We start from the raw sequence: 17,709 nt of genomic DNA on the forward strand, positions 1-17,709 counted from the left end.
GCCAAGAAAACCCCAAGAGAGGTCACACACAGAGTCAGACATGACTGAAAAACAACTCAACAACCTCTAATTCCTAATACACAACTCTTTTTAATTACAAGTCTATGCCATCTGTCCTTGCTTACCTTACATATCCCTTCTAAGAGTAACCCCAGTTCCAAAGTACATTAGCTATGGGACTCTCTCCTCATTTGGAGATGAATGCCCTGGCCTGAACAAGCAGTGGCAAGATTGAAAGAGGAGGCAGCTAGATGGCACAGTGGTTAAGCACCGGCCCTGGATTCAGGAGTACCTGAGTTCAAATCCAGCCTCTGACACTTACTAGCTGTGTGACCCTGGGCAAGTCACTTAACCCCCGTTGCCTGCAAAAAAAAAAAAAGAAAGAAAGAAAAGAAGATTGAAAGAGAACTCTTTTTTTACTTTTATTTGAGTCATTTGGGGCTCTACAATTGCTTCTGGCTTTGAGAAAGATGGAAGAGTCCAACTCCACTTCAGTTGCTGAAGGAAAAGATTCTGGGAAAACATGAGAGGAGCTTGCAGTCTCCATCATGTCTCTATCCCCAGCTTGCTACACTAAAGACTTTGGGGAACTTCCCCTTGGATGAGATCTAGGACTCTTAGTTGAGCTCAGTTACCTTTCTATGAATGGGAGAGCTCCTTCATTCTGTTTTGTTAAGTATATATTCTCCTATGTGTACTTTCTCTGATTTCTGTTTTGCTATTGAATGGGATAAATTGATTTCTTGTCTAATTTGCTATATGTGTGTGTGTTCATTGTGGAACTAGTATTTGGTGGGAAAGAGATCAAGCCTTGGATGTAAAGCTTGGAATCCTCATGCTTTCCCCCGTAATGAAACAGCAATCAGAAGTTAGCTTGAACCTGATCACATCCCCATGACTACCAATATTTTAGGGTGCATATCCGTATAATTCTAATTTGTACCCTATCTCTCTGAGAACAAAGTGACCTCTGGACCCAAGTTCTTGCTTCCCCTCCTGGCAGAAAATAAAGTTTTCCCTGTAGAAGGGGACAGGGGAGAAGAATTTAGAGATGTCTATCCTGCCTGCCTTTAAGCCATACAGCAACCCCTGCTACATATAGGGAAGAGCCCTGACTACTCATTGGCCCCACAACACATGGGGCCTCATTACATTAGGAATTCCCCCAGCATTGGGAGTCCAGTTAATCTATGTCAGCACACTGAAGATCCAGTCAAGGTTTTCCTAGGAAGGGAGAGTTCCTGACATTTTAGGGAGAATAATGATAAATTGTCTCACAGATCAATGGAAAGGCAAAACAATGGATAAGACTTTGGGGAGATCACATAAGGAGAAAATTGTCATAGTATCTTTCCATATTATGAGGAAATTTGCAGACTGAAGAGGAGCATCAGCTTGTGACTTATGATTGGCCTGCCAAACATTCCTTTACCCTAGCCACTCTCACTAGTGCCCTCTATCCCACAGTATCTGATATAAGCCAGTAACTAGCGGACAGGTGCTTACCTCAATAGCTTCCAGGGATGTGAATCTTACTCCCAATATCAATTTTAATTTGTACGTACCCAATGATTTGAGTGATTTTGGGGTCTATCTAAAGTCTTCCAGTTTTCAGACCATAGAGATCTAGCCTAACTTGGGACATCTGGATGTGAGGAGAAGAGGGATAAAGGGCAAAAAAAGCCTTTATTTCTCAAAGTCTATGCCAATCAGTTTAAAGATATGGGGAGAAAGCTGCTCCAAGTATTCAAAGGACTGTTATAAGGAAGACATGTTTTACCTGACCACAAAGATCAGAACTGAAAATACTAGGTGGGGGAGCAGCTAGGTGGCACAGTGGATAGAGCACAGGCCCTGGAGTCAGGAGTACCTGAGTTCAAATCCGGCCTCAGACACTTAACACTTACTAGCTGTGTGACCCTGGGCAAGTCACTTAACCCCAATTGCTTCACAAGAAACAAAAACAATCAATTAGGAGCTGAACTAGGGGGTGTCTGAGGTCCCTTCTAACTATGTGATATTACTTCCTATTTTCACTCTGATTTTCCATTAATTCTGTCCACAACACACTATTTCATCTGGATGTATTTTATGTGCTTAAAAACATTTTTTAAAAAACTTAATACTAACCATTTGGTTAAAATTTTGCTATGCCAACTTATTGGGTTTATTTGGCTATCACAGTAAGGGTAAAAAATCATGAACACTTGGAACTCCATCCATAGATGGTTGTCTTTTCCTCAAATTTTCTGGTAGTTCCAATTTAATTTCTTTGCCAATGGTGTTTAACTTCCTCATAGAGATTAGATTTGACCCTGTGGGCCAGACCCCAAATGGTCAGTTTCTCTCTTTGGATTATTTTGACCTTACCTTGATTTTTCCAAAAAATTCACTAACTACATTTCAGGCCTTTTTATGTCTTAGTTTCCCCACATATGTGTTACAGGTCCATATGTAGCCTTCAAAACTGCAGAGTGTGCAGGAATCAGATTAAAGTGTAATTGGAGAATGTTTAGTGAAATAAATAAAAATATAATACAATCTAGATAATATTAATATGTGCTTTTCTAAGTTGATCTGTGACCTGCATGGATTCATTCTATTTAAGTTTGATACCACTGGGTTACAGGGTTCCAAATTCCTGCCTCCATCAATGAATCAACCAATAAGCACTTATTGAATGCCTACTGTGTGCCAGGCTCTATGCTGAGAATAGAAAGATGGAAAATTAAATAATGCCTGGCCTCTCTAGGAACTTACATTCAATCAGGGGAGATGTGCAAATATACGCACAGGTAGTATAAATACAAGGTAGTTAGGATGAAGGGTGCTAGCATTTGGGGGAAAGGGTCAGGAAAGGTTCCATGAAGGTGATTGTCACCATGAGTCTTGAAGAAAATGAAGTATTCTGTGAAGTGGGGGCAAGGAGGGAGTGTATTACTGGAATGGGGAATGGTCAGCAGATGCATTACCATATGTGAGGATCAGTGAAGTCAATATGGCTGGACTTGGGAGTGTAGGAAGAGAAGCAAGATATGATAAGGCTGGAAAAATGGATTAGGGCCAGGTTATTTAAAAAAACACTTTAAAAGGAAATTGTTTGGGGTAGCTAGATGGTGCAGTGGATAGAGCACTAGCCCTGGAGTCAGGAGGACCTGAGTTCGAATCCAGCCTCAGACACTTAACACTTACTAGTTATGTGACCCTGGGCAAGTCACTTAACCCCAATTGCCTCACTATTAAAAAAAAAAGGAAATTGTTTATTTTTTATCCTAGAAATAATACAGACTCCTTGGAGTTTATTGAAGAGGAATCAATAAACCCCTCATGAGCCTGCATAGTGTTTGGCTGATACAAACTCCATATGAACTTTGGAGCACATGTAGACATTCTGCAAGTAATTTTTTGTCCTTCTAACTACATGGCAAAGGGGATCCTCTTTCTTTGGCTGTGAAACTGGAAATGCGGAGACATTCAAAAGGCACTAGTTGAATTTGTGATCTTCAGTTAGAAAGATGACCCATTGTAATTTCTCCTTCAATTTCCCAATCACTACTCAGTCTAGCATTCTTTTAGATCATTGTTGGAGTAGTTATAGCAGCTGGGTGGCACAGTGGTGTGATAATTTAAAATTCATAGAGGCATAGTTTCTGGGTAATTTAGCCATTTTATTGATAAGGCCAGCAGATTATTATTATTATTTTTTTTTAGTAAGGCAATTGGGGTTAAGTGACTTGCCCAGGGTCACACAGCTAGTTAAGTGTTAAGTGTCTGAGGCCGGATTTGAACTCAGGTACTCCTGACTCCAGGGCCTGTGCTCTATCCACTGCGCCACCTAGCTGCCCCCCCCCAGCAGATTATTAATAAAAGGATGGTCATTGGCTGTCTCTCTCTGACCAAAGACAAAAATGGCAGTGGACTCAGCTTATATACCTTTCTGACTGTAGTTGGTCCATCAAATAGCAATCAAATCTAATTTGCTGACATGTGGAGGTGGGTCATATTAAAATGAAGAACTGAAGGTCACTTGGAACAGGGAAGTATGTCTATATAATGTCATCAACCCAAAGAATGTAGATCCCACCCAAGTTGAGCAAAATACCTTCTACCTGGGTGTGGTCTGATGCAAAAAAGTTAGTTCAAATCTCATCAGTTGAGTCCTTCAGAATCTCCAAGAAATCAGTTATTAATAATTATTTCTCACAGTGGATAGAGAGCTGGATCTGGAGTGAGAAAGACCCAAGTCTCAGACACTTACTAGCTGAGTGAACCTGGGCAAATCACTTAACCTGCTTCAGTTTTCTTATCTGTAAAATGAAAATAATAATAGCACCTATTTCCCAGGGTGTTTGTGAGGATAAAAATGAGACGTTCGACAAAGCACTTTATGAACCTTAAAGTACTAATATATGTGAGAACCGAGGAAGCATAAGGTGACCTTTCTGAGATTTTGAAGGTCAGATTGGCGTCCAGAAGTTGCCTGGCATCTGAAGTGTCTATTCATAAACTGCTTGTAAGTCATGTCAATAAATGGACCAGCCAATTAGCTTGGAAGCTGTGTGTGTGGACTGCCCCCTTCCAGTTCAACAGGGGGCTTCCGGTGGAATGGAGGAGCATTGATAGCTAGGTGAAGCGGCTTTCTCCCTCTCTCTATCTAACCCTTAATGTACTTTAATAGAATTACTTAATGCGCAAAGACTGGTGCTAAAGCTTCTAATTTAAGGTGACCACACATTAGATTTTAGACATCATAATAGATTTTAACCATCACATATAAATATTAGCTATTGTTGTTTGTTATGTAATCATTATTGTCATTATTATATTATTGGAGTTGGGGTGGAAAACTGAGTATATTTCTTCCTCCTATTTCACCATATTGGCTCAGTCTCCCTATAATCACATTAAATGGTCACTGTAGTCTTATTTACTAATATTTCAAATTATTGCATCAATGTTCATTAAGGTTATTGGTCAACAGCAGGGATTCTTAACACTTTGTGTATGTCACAAAACTCCTTTGGCATTCTACTAAAGCTATGGGCTGCTTAGCAAAATAATACCTAAATATTTTTAATTTAAAGGATGCTAAGTTTCAGACAGAGGTTAATGAAAATAAAGATACAATTTCTTTTCTTGTCCACATTCATGGACCTCCTGGAAGTTAAGAACTTTGGCACATAGTTTTCTTTCTTTGCTTAGTCTCTTTCTGATTTAGGCATCAAGGCCATATTTATAGCATAGATAGAGTTTGGAAGCATCTCTTCTTTTCCCATTTGTGTAAATCGTTTCTGTAATATTATAATTAATTTTCTTTGAATGTTTGATAGAATTTACTTGTAAATTCATTTGATCTTAATTTTTCCCCCTTTGGAACTTCATTTATGGCTTTTTCAATTTGTTTTTCTTATTTTGGGTAATTTAAATAATGTATCTCTTCTTTTGTTAAATTGAGTATTTTGTAGGCATTCATCCATTTTATTTATCAATTTCATTGATATATAAGTAATTTTCTCCCTTCAATTGTTGTGATTTTTTTTTCACTTTTTATATGAACAGTTTGGTTTTTATCTTATTTTTTAAAAGTCAGACTAGCTTTTTATCTAGTTTGTTAGCTCTAAAAAATTAGTTGTATTTATTGATTCGATTTTTTCTTTCAATTTTGTAAATCTATTCATGGGTTTTCAGAATTTCTACTTTGATATTTTGTTGAGGAGAAAAGGTTGATTTGTCATTTTTCTAATTTTCTGTGCTCAGTTCATTGATTTGTTCTTTCTTGTGGATTAAATCATTTAGAGATATACATTTTCCCCTAAGGATTGCTTTATCTTTTCCCCCCAAATTTTGGCATGCTGTCTCATTGTCATATCTTTAATGAAATATTCTATTGTTTCAATAATCTGTTCTTTGACCCACCAATTTTTTTAGGATTAAGTTATTTAGTTTTTCAATTAATTTTTAACCTTTCTTCAAAGACACTGTATGAATCATAATTTTTATTACATCATGATCAATAAAGGATATTGAGTATTTCTGCTTTTTGTATTAGGCAGAAGTTATGCCCCAATACATGATCAATTTTTGTAAAGGTGATGCCCGCCTGACAAGTATATAAACTCCTTTTTTGTTACCATTCAGTAATCACTAGAAACTGAACACCTCATCCCCCAAAGAGAAAAAGATCTATTTGTACAAAAATATTTATAGCAGCTCCTTTTTGTGGTGGCTAAGAATTAGAAATCAAAGGAATGCCCATCAATTGGGAAATGGCTAAACAAGCTGTGGTATGTGATGGTGACTGAACATTATTGTGCTATAAGAAATGATAAACATGATGATTTCAGAAAGGCCTGGAAAGACTTGTATGAACTGATATATAATGAAATGAGCAGATCAAGAGAACACTGTGCACAGAGACAGCAATATTGTTTGATTTCAAGAACTATGAATGACAATTATTCTCATCAAAACAATGACCCAAGATAATCCCAAAGAACTAATTGATGAAACATACCAAACATCACCTCCAAAGAAAGAACTGATGTTGATTGAACAGACCAAAGCATGCTATTTTTCACTTTATTTTTTCTTTTATTCAAGTTTTTCTTGCACAAAATGACTAATATAGTAATGTTTACATACTTGTACATATATAGCCATTAGGCCATTATATATGTCATGTATAACATATATCTGACTGCTTGCTGCCTCAGGGAGAGGGGAGGGGGAGGGAGGGAAGAGGGAAAAAATTTGGAAACTCAAAACTATAAATAAAAATGTTTATTATTATTATTAAAAAAGAAAAGAAACTGATCATCTTTAATTTTTCTAAAGTTCTATTCAGATATTTAGCTTCTTTCTGTTTATTTTTTGTTAACTTCATATGTGCTGAAAAGGGTATCTTGAGGTCTCCTCATTATAGTTTTAATAATCTATTTCTCCCAGCAATTTGATTAACTTTTCTTTTCCTCTTAAATCCTCTTCCCTACCCTATCATACTTCCTGTTCCCACCTACTTCCCTATGGACTTCAATTTAAATCTACCCATACTTTTTGTTTGTATGAATATGTCCAACTTTTCTTATTCAGATGAAAGTGAGTTGTCGGGATACCCAATCCCTTTCTCAAGAAATGAATAACTTCATCCCATGAACCTGTAATAATATGTGAGATAATTGATTCCTCTCCTTCAGTCCCCAGTATATCAAAACAGAACAAAACCTATCTCATGCCTGTCTTATTTATTATTTAATTTATGGAGAATGTAATTAATCAAGACATTAGGGTTCTGGGAAAATACTCTTTTCTTCTTTCCCTATTAGCATGTAGCAACTCATCCCCACAAAATTCCTTTCAATTAATCAAAGGTATGTATCTTTGTACTTTCTCCTGAATCCCGTATTTCCTTTTGAAAGTATCTACTTAGTTCTGGCCTTTTAATCAAGAATGCTTGAAAATCTCTATTTCATTAAATATCCTTTTGTTCCTTTGTAGATTATGATCAGTGTTGCTTTATCTTTTGCTTTTAGGGATATTGCTTCCCAAACTTTCCTCTTCTTTAATAATGGGCATCTGCCAAATATTGTATGACTCTGACTGATTCCTTGGTATATGAATGATTTTTTCTTGGGGCTACTTTCCCTATTTTTTCTTTGACCTGAAACTGTGGGGTTTTGACTATGATATGCCTAGGAATTGGTATGTATGGTTTCTTTCAGGAGTTGACCAATAGATTCTTTCTCTTTTCATTTTGCCCTCTGATTTTAAGAGATCTGAGAAGTTTTTCATTTATGATTTCTCTATACAAGCTTTTTTTTATTGGTCATGATTTTCAGATAGTACAATAATTCTCAAATAATCTCTCCTTGACCTTTTTCCTAGGTCTTTTTCATATTATGTATTTTTCTTTTGTTTTTTTCAGTCTCTGATTGCTTTTAATATTTGTTGTCCTCATTGAAACATTAGTTTCTATTTGGCCCATTCTAATTTTCAGGCCAATTAAATTCCAAGTATGCATATTACTGTCCTAATTCTCCTTGCCCATAGTTTTTCTCTAGCCATTCTATTTTTTATGACTTGTTTTATTACTTTTAGTATTCTCTTGTAGCCCTAATGGCCAGGACATTTTCTTCCCCTCTGGAGTTCTCTTTGGACTGTAGAATTATTCTCTTCTGGGTTTGCCCAAGTCATCTGTACATTGTGTTTAACATTTTCCTCTGTTTACTCATATTTCTAGCCTTAGTTTTTGAGTTGGTAGCTTGTGCTTAGGTAAAACCTGCTTCCACTTAGGCCCTAGCTTAGTCCTTATGGGAGTCACTAAGACTAGGTTATCACTTATTTCAGGAATTTTCTGGCCTTTTCTTGTGCTGTGTTTCAGGCCCAGGCTTTCTGGATGGTTGGGATTGGTTTATAATGCCTGGATACATAGTGGAGTATGGGCTGCCTAGATGCTTCTCTGGACCTGTCTCCTGCCACAGCCAGGGTTCCTGGGCCTCTCTATCCTTGATGTTGCTCAAAGACCATCATCTGTTGAGTCTCCAAGGCTGCTATATGTGTGGAAAATTGACTAGATGGAAGAGTTTACTGTAAGTCTCTTTAGTTTATCATTGCTCATTTTGGCACACGTTTTAGAGTTTTGCTGGGGTGTTTACAGCAGAATATGCCACCATCTTCCATAATCTTCCCTCTAGAAATGAATGAATGAGAAAATTGAACCAAGAGAAAGCTTTATGGAGAAGGATGTACTTGATTTGGACATTAAATAAAGATAAGGATTTTGTGTTGTTGTTTGTTCTCGAAGAGGACCATGACATCGGGATGATGTCATGACTTGCAGTGAATTGGATTTAAGGGAGACATGGCTGTGCAAAATCACCAACCTCATTCTCTCCTCTAGAACCATCTGGGTTGAGTGGCAAGATATGTACATTATCAGAATGACTGGAGATGACCCAGATGTTTAAGGAAATTGGGGTTAAGTGACTTGTCCAGGGTCATGCAACTAGTAAGGGTTTGAGGTCAGATTTGAACTCGGGTCCTCCAACTTCAGGGCTAGTGCTCTTTCCACTGCACACATTTGAGTGCCCCTAGGATTTTGGTAGGTACAGATGAAGAGGAAATACATTATGGTCATGGAGGAGAGCCTATGCAAATGGCATGGGGTTAAGAGACAGCACTTTTCAGAAGACAGCTAGTCATACATTTAATTGTAAGTAAGTTTTTACTGATATTTTGCCATCTCTTACATCTCCATAATATCCCTTGAATCACATTCCTTTCCCTCTCAGAGAACCCTCCCATATGACTAGTATTTTTTAAAGAAGAAGAAAAAAAGACAGCACAATTGACACATTGAAAAAGTCCAAAAACATGTGCAATGTGTAACATCTGTGAACATTCTACCCCCACAAAGAGGTAGGATAGGAGTGTCCTTTTATTATTTTGAATTCCATTTAATTTTTATAATTTTGTTTCAGCTACTTTTGATTTTTTGATGTGTCAATTTTTCCAATTGCCTTGTTCAGAGAAGACTAGTCCCTTTGGTGTGAGGGTGGCTGAGACCTTTTCAGGACTGCTTTCTACCTTTGGTTTCTACCTGATCCAACTAACTCTCCCCTGTGGCTCTAAGAAGCTGTAACATGTACAACTTACTCACTCTGGTAAACTGTTTTGGCAGGTAGGCTCAACTAGGTTGAGGGAAATCAAGGGTTCTCAAACTCATCAGTGAGTTGGGGGATATCTACCCCAAGTGTGTGACAACTTCCCCTGGTTTTTCCAATGGCCATGAAGGCAGCTGAAGCAGGTGCTATGGAGTTCTTAGAGATGATTGGTTAGACATCAAAGATGCCAAGGTCATTCATTTCATCCTGTCCCATCACCAGTCATCTTGACTTTATCCTGCCACTGAACTGTGATGAATCTGGAAGAGAGAGTGAGGCCAGTGACGACTTCGTGCAGTTTTGCCTCATTTAAATCCAATTCATGCATGAATTAAAGGACATCACTATACCTATTTTTATCTATCTCAAAGTCCTGTGGTGACAGACAAATGAAGTTGCAGCAGATAAGGATACTTGGGAGCTGTTGTCATAACCTTGCACACAGGTGGCCCAGGCCATAAGGTTGTCTTCTCACTGGAAGCAGCAGGGGGATTGGCATACCACCCTGTGTGTCTGAGCAGCCTTTAAGGGTCACACTGCTCACCTCTGGTGTGAGGAAGGGGCTAGAAAAGGTCACTAAAATTGTCTGCTTCACCCAACCCTGGCCTGCTTAGCAAGAGGGGATTCCACCCTGTAGTAGAAACAAAAATTACAAAAATTTCTGCAAAGATGATTCCATTCACCATTGATACATGGAACATATACACACAAACTGATGGTAACAATCCAAAGTGCTTTTATGATGCCCTGAAGGCTATTTATGGGCTGAAGACATATGGTGCATCTCAACTACTCAGTGCTGATGAAGCCACATTGATTAATGATAAGGACATGATCCTGGAGAGATGGTCTGAACACTTCCATAGTGTTCTCAACAAACCATCATCAATCAATGCTAAAGCCATTGACAATTTACCTCAGGTTGAAGTTAATCTCTCTCTAGACATATTTCCAACTGAAGAAGAGGTTTTGAATTCCATTAGGCTCCTCTCCTGTGGCAAAATACCTGGTGTTGATTCTATTCCAATTGAAATTTACAAGGTGGGGGTCCATTGCTCATACAAAAGCTGACTGAAATTTTTCAGCTTATATGGCAAGAGGAGGTTATCTCCCAGGAGTTCAAGAATGCCTCCCTTTATCTATCTCTATTGTTATTGTTGTTGTTTGTCCTTTGTTCTTGAAGAGGACCATGACAGATGTCATGACTTGCAATGAATTGGATTTAAGTGAGAAAGGGCTGTGCAAAGTCACCAGCCTCACTTTCTCCTTCACAGCCATCTGGGTCCAGTGACAAGATATGTTATCAGAATTTCTGGAGATGGCCCTGGATGTTTAAGGCAATTGGGCTTAAGTGACTTGCCCAGGGTCACAAAGTTAATAGTGTCTGAGGTTAGATTTTAACTTCAGGGCCAGTGTTCTATCCACTGTGTCACCTAGCTGCCTCAGCCATCTCTATAAAGGAAATAGATTGTCCTGTGACAATCACCAGGGTGGGGTGGGTGTCTCTCTATTAGTCATTGGTGACAAGATTCTTGCCAGAGACCTCCTTAATAGGCTGATCCTTCACCTAGAAGATGATCATCTACCTGAGAGCCAGAGTGGCTTCAGACAGAGCCAAGAAACTGTTGATGTGGTGTTTGTTGCCTGACAACTGCAGGAGAAATGCCAGGAGCAGAACAGAGGTCTGTACACAATGTATTTTTGCCAAGAAAATCCCAAGTGGGGTCATGGAGAGGCAGATATGGCAGAAAGAACTCAACAACAATCCATTTAGAATACATTGTGGAATGTGGTGTAAGGTGATGGTCTAAGCCTAATTTCTAGCAAACTGCTTTCCAATTTTCTCAGCAGTTTTTCTCAAATAGGAAATATTCCCCCAGGAAACTTATTGTTTTCCACTTTACCAAACACTGGGTTATCGAGTTCTATTGTTCCTGACTCCCTTATTTAGTCTGTTCCATTGAGCTCTCTCTCTATTCTTCAATATTCCAGTTTTGGTGACTATCACTTTATAATATAGGTCTAGGAGTGCTATTCCTTTTTCCTCACTTCTTTTCATCACTTACCTTGATATTTTAGATCTTTTATTTGTCCAAATGAATTTTGTTATTATTTTATCAAGTTCTATTAAGTATCCCTTTAGTAATATGATTGGTATAGCATTAAAAGTATAAAATATTTTGATAGAATTTATCATTTTTGTTATATTGACTTGATTTAACCATGAGAACCAAATATTCCTCCAGTTATTTAAGTTACTTATTTCTTTAAGAAATACTTTGTAATTAAATCTTTACAAGTCTTTTGTGTGCTTCAGGAGGTTGATTCCTAGATATTTTATGCATTTGTAGGCAGCTAGGTGGCACACTAGATAGAGTGCTGGGCCCAGAATCAGGAACACCTGAGCTCAAATCCTGTCTCAGATACTTATTAACTGTATGACCCTGTGTAAGTCACTTAACCTTTGCCTCAGTTTCACCAGTAAAATGGGGATAATAATAGTATCTACTTACCAGGGTTGTTGTGAGAATCAAATGAGATAATTATCATAAAGCCTTTGACACAGTGCCTGGCATATAGTAAGTGCTATAGAAATGTTAGCTATTATTATTGTGCAGTTATTTGGAATGGGATTTCCCATTATTGCTTCTTATGTCGTTATTTTTATATAGAAATGCTAGTGATTTTGGGGGAGGATTTATATTGTAGCTTGGAACTTTGCAGAAGCTATTGTCTTAACTAGTATCTTTGCTAATTCCCTGCAGTTTTCAAAGTAAACCATTATACCATGAGCAAACAGGAATAATTTTCTCTCCTCCTTACCTATCTTTATTCATGTAATTCCTTTCCCTTGTCTTATTGCTATTGCTAGCATTTGTAGAACTATGTAAAATAATAATTGTTAGAGTAGGAATCCTTACTTCACACCCATATTTATTAGGAAAGGTTCCACTGTACCTCTATTGCATATGATGTTTGCTTTTTGTTTTAGATAAAGGTCTTTTATATATATATATATATATATATATTTTTGCAAGGCAACAGGGGTTAAGTGACTTGTCCAGGGTCACACAGCTAGTAAGTGTCAAGTGTCTGAGGCCGGATTTGAACTCAGATACTCCTGAATCCAGGGCCGGTGCTTAACCACTGCACCATCTAGCTGCCCCTCTTTTATATTTTTTAAAAGGTCGCTCTATGTCATTACTTTGTAGGGTTTTAACATAAAAGTGCTATACTTTGTCAAAGTCTTTTTCTGCATCTTTGAGACGATCATGTGGTTTGGGATATTTCATTTTTAACATGAATAAGTTAGTTTTCTAATGTTGAATAATCCTTGCACCTCTAGTATAAATTCCACTTAATCATAATGAATGACTTTTTGGATAAATTATTGTCTGATAGGATTTTGTTGACAATTTTGAAGTCAATGTTCATTAATGATATTTGTCTATATTTTCTTTTTGTGTTTTATCTTTCCCTGGTTTGGGTATTAGGACTATTTGTCTCATAAAAGGATTCTGGCAGGGCACCTTTTTCCTCAGTTTTTGAGAATAATTTGTGAAATATGGGTACTATTCTTTATTTGTTTTGGGTTTTTTGGGGGGTGAGGCAATTGTGTTAAGTGACTAGCCCAGGGTCACACAGCTAGTAAGTGTCAAGTCTCTGAGGCTGGATTTAAACTCAGGTCTTCCTGACTCCAGGGCCGGTACTCTATCCACTGTGGCCACCTAGCTGTCCCTGTACTATTCTTTAAAAGTCTGGTAAAATTATCCTGTGAATCCATCAATCCTAGGAGTTTTTTCTTTGGTAATTCCTTTACAACTGCATCTATTTCCTACTCCGAGATTAGAATATTTATACCCCCCCTTTTCTTCTTTTTATTTAAGAATTAGCTCTATGCTTAAAAGGCAGGAGGAGGTGTTAGAAAATGAAAATTATATAAAACAATAGTTTTGAATAAAATACTAAAAACATAATAAAAAGATACTATTCTCTCTCAGGGACCTTAGTTATTATCTAAAATAGAAACATGAGACATAGTATTCTTGGTTCTGAAATGCATGCTCTTTACAATTTGCAATTTATTCATCAATACAAGTTCTGTTGGAACATTCAGTTAAGGTAGTTTCCCTCTCAGCAAGATGAAATGGCAGCATGTGGGGATCAATTGAGTTATTCATTAGGTGCCAAGTCAGCAGCTCAAGTTGTTTCCCTGCCTCAGGGAGGTTGTCTCTACTGCTCACTCTGAAATAATTTAAAGGTGCGACTGGGAGTGAAGTCAAATTAGCGGTTGGCAGTTCTGCAAAATGAAATAATTGTAATAATAGTAATACAATATCTGCAGATTTGGTTTTCTTCAAACTTTAGCTTGGTAATTTAAAGTGAACTCCACAATTATTTTCTAATAAGAAAATTCCTCTACCTTTTTATAAAGATTCTCTGCTGTCATACAGATTTAAACCCCAAAGGTGAGAATTGTAGCCTTTTGGCCTTCCCTAGTCTTCTTAATTATTTTTTTATATCATAAAAGTATTTTATTATTTTCCGGTTACATGTAAAGATAGTTTTCAACATTTTTTTATAAGATTTTTAGTTACAAATTTTTCTCCCACCCTCCTTTCCCTCCCCCTCTCCAAGATAGAAAGCAATCCGATATAGGTTATATATGTACAATCACATTAAACATATTTCTGCAGTAGTCATTTTGTGAAAGAAAGATCAGAACACAAGGGAAAAACCTCAAAAGAGAAAAAAAAAACACAAAAAGTAGAAACAGTATGGTCCAATCTGCATTCAGAATCCACAGTTCTTTTTTCTGGATATGGAGAACATTTTCCATCATGAGTCCTTTGAAATTGCCTTGGATCATTGTATTGCTGAGAAGAGCTAAGTCTATCACAGTTGAGCATCACACAACATTGCTGTTGCCGTGTACAATGTTCTCCTGGTTCTGCTCACTTCACTCAGCATCAATCCACTTAAGTCTTTTGCCCCCAATATTGTCTTTTTTCTTTGATAACATGATGGTAATTCCTGCTTTAAAAAAATTCACTTCGGGGCAGCTAGGTGGCGCAGTGGATAGAGCACCGGCCCTGGAGTCAGGAGGACCTGAGTTCAATCCTGGCCTCAGACACTTAACACTTACTAGCTGTGTGACCCTGGGCAAGTCACTTAACTCCAATTGTCTCACTAAAAAAAAAAATTCACTTCATGAAAAGCTAACTTTTTTCCATCTACTTAGTTTTATTTTGTTTATGTCTTTGTTTTTAAAAGTTTCTGGGGCAGCTAGATGGCACAATGAACAAAGCACCGGCCCTGGAGTCAGGAGGACCTGAGTTCAAATTTGACCTCAGATACTTAACACTTACTAGCTGTGTAACCCTGGGCAAGTCACTTAACCCCAATTGCCTCACACCCCCCCTCCCCAAATAAATAAAATGTGTTTCTTATAAGCAACAGATTGTAGGGTTCTGTTTTCTTATCCAAACTGTCACTTTCTTTTGTTTTATTAGGTTGTTTAATCCATTCACATTTCAAGTTGTAAGAATCACTTTTCTCCCTCCGTCTCTAAAATTGTTTTAAGTTGGTTTTTCACCTTTTCTGCAGTACAGAACTATGTTCCTTCAGTTACTTTAATCTTTTTTAAAAAGTAACCCTTTTCCTTTTGAGTTTCTTCCCCTCACCTCTGATCTCCTCTTCTCATTTTTTACTCCTTTCCCTTTAGGGTTTTATTTATTAGTTCTTCTCTCCTGCTTTAATACAGTTAGGAATTTCTTTCCCCTTTTTTCCTGTCTGTCTGTCAAATAGATTTACCCTTCCTCTGCCCCTCTTGAGCTAATTGTATTCATTGGTTGTTTGGTTTTTTTTTTGGGTGACCAAAGAGCCTTTATTAACTTCCTGCCTCAGCCCAGGTCTTCAGCTTATGGCCCTAACGCCGAAGGACCTTGGTGTCATTAGTCTCGGCCGCCACTTTGCCTTCTACAGTCCTCCGAGTGCTGGTCTTATGCAAGGAACTGCCGCTGCTGTCCAAGGCATGTACAAGATTGAAGTCCTCCCCATCCTCCAGCAGGTTTCGATAGGTGTTGATCTCTGCTTCCAGTTTGACCTTAATATTGAGCAGGGCCTCGTATTCCTGTGCCTGGCGCTGCCCCTCTGTGCGGGTCTGCCCCAGTTCTGCCTCGAGGTGCAGCAGGGCTGTATTGATCTGCTCCATCTGGATGGCATAGCGGGTCTCCACCTCCCTCAGGCTCTCCTCCAAGCTGGTTTTCAGATTTCGAAGGGAATCCAGGTCAATCTCTAAGGACTGGACTGTACGCTTCAGCTCCGTGACGGTGTTTCGAGCAGCTTCTACCTCCTCGGACCTTGTGTTGATTGTCACAGTGCTCTCCTCAATCTGCTGAGACCAGTATTTATCAAGCTCTTCTCTGTTCTTCTGAGCCAGAGCATCATATTGGGCTCGGATATCAGCCATGACCTTGCTTAAGTCCTGGGATTTGGGAGAGTCCACCTCCACGGTCAGCCCAGAGCCTGCGATTTGGGCTTGTAGAGAATTCACCTCCTCCTCGTGGTTCTTCTTCATGAAGAGTAGTTCTTCCTTCAAGGTTTCAATCTCTGTCTCCAGTTGCAGCCTGGTCACGTTGGTATCATCAATGACCTTCCGGAGGCCATGAATGTCACTTTCTACAGACTGTCTCATGGCCAGCTCTGCTTCATACTTGACTCTGAAGTCATCAGCAGCCAGACGGGCATTATCGATCTGTAGGACGATTCTGGCATTGTCCACTGAGCTTGCATAGATCTGCGACCGCAGATCCTCAATCGTCTTGAAATAGTGTCCCCATTCTCTGATCCGAGGTCCCTTCTTGTCCATATGCTCCCTGATTTTCCCTTCCAGTTTGCGATTCTCGATTTCCAGGCTCCGCACGCGATCCAGATAGGAGGCGAGACGGTCGTTGAGGTCCTGCATGGTCTCCTTCTCCCCCTGGATCCCCCCGACCCCGACCAGCCCCCCCATGGCGCCCCCGGATCCCCAACCCCCGCGGAAACTGGTGGAGCTGGCGGTAGAGATTCGGGAGCCAGAGCCGCCGGCGCCTGCATAGACGCCGGCGGCGCTGCTGGCGGGCCGACCCGGTGGCTGGGCGCTTGGACTGAACCCAGGGTCCGGTAGCTGGTGGAGAAGGTGGTGGAGCGGGTAGTGAAGCTCATGATGTCGGCAGAGGAGAGCTAGACGTGATCTGAATAGTCCGAAGGGTGGGTCCATTGGTTTTTTTTACATTTCATTTTTGGGCCCCTTTCCGAAAAGGATTTCTCACTTTTTTTATTATCTTTCTTCTGTTTACTCTAGACCCTTATTCTCTGGTTCACGACCCCTAAACTTATCTGTTCTCTTTTTTTCTGCATTCTTTGTGCAAAGTTCCCAAAACATCTACCCTAGGCTCTTCCCTGTAGTTACTTTCACTACCTCATAGGACAATCTTTGTAGGAAATCCCCCAAGGATTTCCCTTATCCATTATGCCTTATTCTCATAACAATGCCAAATATTGCAGGTGTCAGAGGACAGTCTCATGGAAGGACTCCTCCTCCTCCAATGATCTTATTACCCTCTCTTACTGACTTTTCTACATTTGCCTGGAAATTTCCCAGCATCCATGCTTTCCCACTCTTCCAGGTGCCACTTGCCCCCCAGGGGTTCCAACTTCCCCCCTAAGACAAGTGGACTTTTCAAGTACCAAATCCCACTCTCATCCCATGTAAATTACTAATCTTCCTTCACAAACCATCTCTCTTCACCCAAAGAAGCATTCATCAATGCAATCCCCTCCTACCACCAAAGTAAACCTCTTTCCTTCCCCTCCCTTTTCAATCTTTCTCCCCTTCTCTTCATGCACTACCTTGTAGGCTCTTCCCTGAGACCACAGACATGACCCTCCCCTTTTTGCTAGCCCTTGATTTGACCCTAGCATATGACACACTCCTCTGAATCCCCTTGCTCTCCTCTCCCCCTTCATGAATGCTCCCATGTTATAATGTAGACCCACAAAAGAAGCA

At 39.2% G+C, this 17,709-nt stretch overlaps 1 pseudogene; it reads right to left on the reverse strand.

Annotated features, from left to right (window-relative positions):
- Window positions 1-15,519: 15,519 nt before the first annotated feature.
- Window positions 15,520-16,881, reverse strand: LOC122737413 (annotated as a pseudogene).
- Window positions 16,882-17,709: the final 828 nt, after the last annotated feature.

Source organism: Dromiciops gliroides, chromosome 1, assembly GCF_019393635.1.
Source record: "Dromiciops gliroides isolate mDroGli1 chromosome 1, mDroGli1.pri, whole genome shotgun sequence".
NCBI classification, from domain to species: domain Eukaryota; kingdom Metazoa; phylum Chordata; class Mammalia; order Microbiotheria; family Microbiotheriidae; genus Dromiciops; species Dromiciops gliroides.